The sequence below is a fragment of the Chrysemys picta genome, unplaced genomic scaffold (genome assembly GCF_011386835.1).
Source record: "Chrysemys picta bellii isolate R12L10 unplaced genomic scaffold, ASM1138683v2 scaf107, whole genome shotgun sequence".
Taxonomy (NCBI): Eukaryota; Metazoa; Chordata; order Testudines; family Emydidae; genus Chrysemys; species Chrysemys picta.
Genome location: NW_027052814.1, coordinates 1 through 2,500, shown reverse-complemented (window position 1 = coordinate 2,500; position 2,500 = coordinate 1). Strand labels below are relative to the sequence as shown.

The 2,500-nt window shown below is 73.0% G+C and overlaps 1 non-coding gene across 1 annotated transcript; it reads left to right on the top strand.

The window, feature by feature from the left end:
* Positions 1-1,463: 1,463 nt before the first annotated feature.
* On the top strand, positions 1,464-1,582 carry LOC135978037 (5S ribosomal RNA). Its single transcript, XR_010595468.1, has one exon. It is a non-coding gene; the product is annotated as a 5S ribosomal RNA (ribosomal RNA).
* Positions 1,583-2,500: the final 918 nt, after the last annotated feature.

The window sequence follows — 2,500 nt, the reverse complement described above, 5'->3', positions numbered from 1 at the left end:
ACCTGGTGCCCGGGAGGGGACTCTGAAAATTTTTCAGCCCTTTCGACTCGGGGTTGACCTGGTGGCCGAGAGGGGACTCGCACGGCAGGCAAGCCGCCCTGGGCTCACCCTCCCCGGCCGCAGCGAGGGACTGCCTCCCGGTCGACTGGATCGGGCCCCTGGAAGTCTGGAAAAAAGAATGGAACCTGACGCCTCCGAGGAGGGGGCGCCCAGGGAAGGAGGGAGATCCGGGTTGACCTGCTGACCGGACGGGAAAGAGGCCACCGGGCGTCCCCCCCCCCTTAAAACCTAGGGGTTGACCTGGTGGCCGGAAAGCGAACCGGCCAGCAGGTGAACCCGTTCGATTCCACGGGTTGACCTGGTGGCCGGAAAGCGAACCGGCCAGCCGGTGAACCCGTCCGATTCCACGGGTTGACCTGGTGGCCGGGAAGCGAACCGGCCAGCAGGTGAACCCGTTCGATTCCACGGGTTGACCTGGTGCCCGGGAGGGGACTCTGAAAATTTTTCAGCCCTTTCGACTCGCGGTTGACCTGGTGGCCGAGAGGGGACTCGCACGGCAGGCAAGCCGCCCTGGGCTGACCCTCCCCGGCCGCAGCGAGGGACTGCCTCCCGGCCGACAGGATCGGGCCCCTGGAAGTCTGGGGGGGGGGGGAATCGCCCCACGCCTCCGAGGAGGGCTGCCCGGGCGGGCCTGGCCCCGGAGCTCGAAAAAAAAAAAAAGGATCGGGCCCACTAGAGACATGGACCAGGCCGCCCTGGGCTCACCCTCCCCGGCCGCAGCGAGGGACTGCCTCCCGGCCGACTGGATCGGGCCCCTGGAAGTCTGGGGGGGGGGGGGAAATGGAACCTGACGCCTCCGAGGAGGGGACGCCCAGGGAAGGAGGGAGATCCGGGTTGACCTGGTGACCGGACGGGAAAGAGGCCACCGGGCGTGCCCCCGTTAAAACCCCTAGGGGTTGACCTGGTGGCCGGAAAGCAAACCGGCCACTGGGTAGGCCGGTCGGCAACCTAGGGGTTGACCTGGTGGCCGGGAAGCGAACCGGCCAGCAGGTGAACCCGTCCGATTCCACGGGTTGACCTGGTGCCCGGGAGGGGACTCTGAAAATTTTTCAGCCCTTTCGACTCGGGGTTGACCTGGTGGCCGAGAGGGGCCTCGCACGGCAGGCAAGCCGCCCTGGGCTCACCCTCCCCGGCCGCAGCGAGGGACTGCCCCTCCCCACCCCCCGGCTGACAGGATCGGGCGCACTGGAAGTCCGGGACAGTATTTTCCCCGACGCCGGGGAGGGCGGGCGGAGGGGCTCTGGCGGCCAGCCCGGGCCCCGGAGCTCGAAAAGGAAAAAAGGACCGGGCCCGCGAGAGACGGGGGCCCTGCCGCAGGGGGGGGGGCAGTCCGACCGGGGCTCACCGTGCGGCAGGCCCGGGTGTCGGCAGGGGAAAGCGGGCGAGGAGGCGCGGGGCCGGGTGCCTACGGCCATACCGGACCGAACGCCCCCGATCCCGTCCGATCTCGGAAGGTAAACCGTCCCGGGCCTGGCTAGTACTTGGATGGGTGACCGCCTGGGAATCCCAGGTGCCGTAGGCAGCTTTTCCCGGTCCGAGTCAGCTCTCTCTCCTTTTCTGGGGGGGAAGGAGAGGGGGGGACGGGCCGGAAAGCCCCTCGTCGCTCCTGCCGAGTCGGAGGTCGCGGCCGCAGGTCACGGGTCTGGGCGCCTGGGGTCCGGCTCCCCACCCACCCGGCTTCCTCCGCGGAGGACCCCCCCCGGGGTCACCGAAGCCGCTGGGGGAGACGCCGGGCATGGGGCGGACTGGCCCGGACCCTCCCGGCCGCCGGCCCGCAGGTCCGCCCCGAATCCCCCCCCGCGGCCACCCAGGCCAGGCCTGGCCAGGCGGGACGGACGGCGGGTGTCCAGCGCCCAGCGGCTTCCTCCAGCGGGGACCCACGGACCCCAAAGCCGCAGGGGGAGGCCCCGGGCCTGGGACGGACTCGCTCGGACCCCCTGCGCCCGGCCGCCGGCCCGCGGGACCGCCCCGAATCCCCCCGCGGCCACCCAGGCCAGGCCTGGCCAGGCGGGACGGACGGCGGGTGTCCAGCGCCCAGCGGCTTCCTCCAGCGGGGACCCACGGACCCCAAAGCCGCAGGGGGAGACCCCAGGCCCGGGACCGACTCGCTCGGACCCCCCGCCTCCCCTGCGCCCGGCCGCCGGCCCGCGGGACCGCCCCGAATCCCCCCGCGGCCACCCAGGCCAGGCCTGGCCAGGCGGGACGGACGGCGGGTGTCCAGCTCCCAGTGGCTTCCGCCAGCGGGGACCCACGGACCCCAAAGCCGCAGGGGGAGGCCCCGGGCCCGGGACGGACTCGCTCGGACCCCCCGCCTCCCCTGCGCCCGGCCCCCGGCCCGCGGGACCGCCCCGAATCCCCCCGCGGCCATCCAGGCCAGGCCTGGCCTGGCGGGCCGGTGTGCAGCTCCCCCGGGCTTCCTCCCCCGACGACCCGCGCCCCC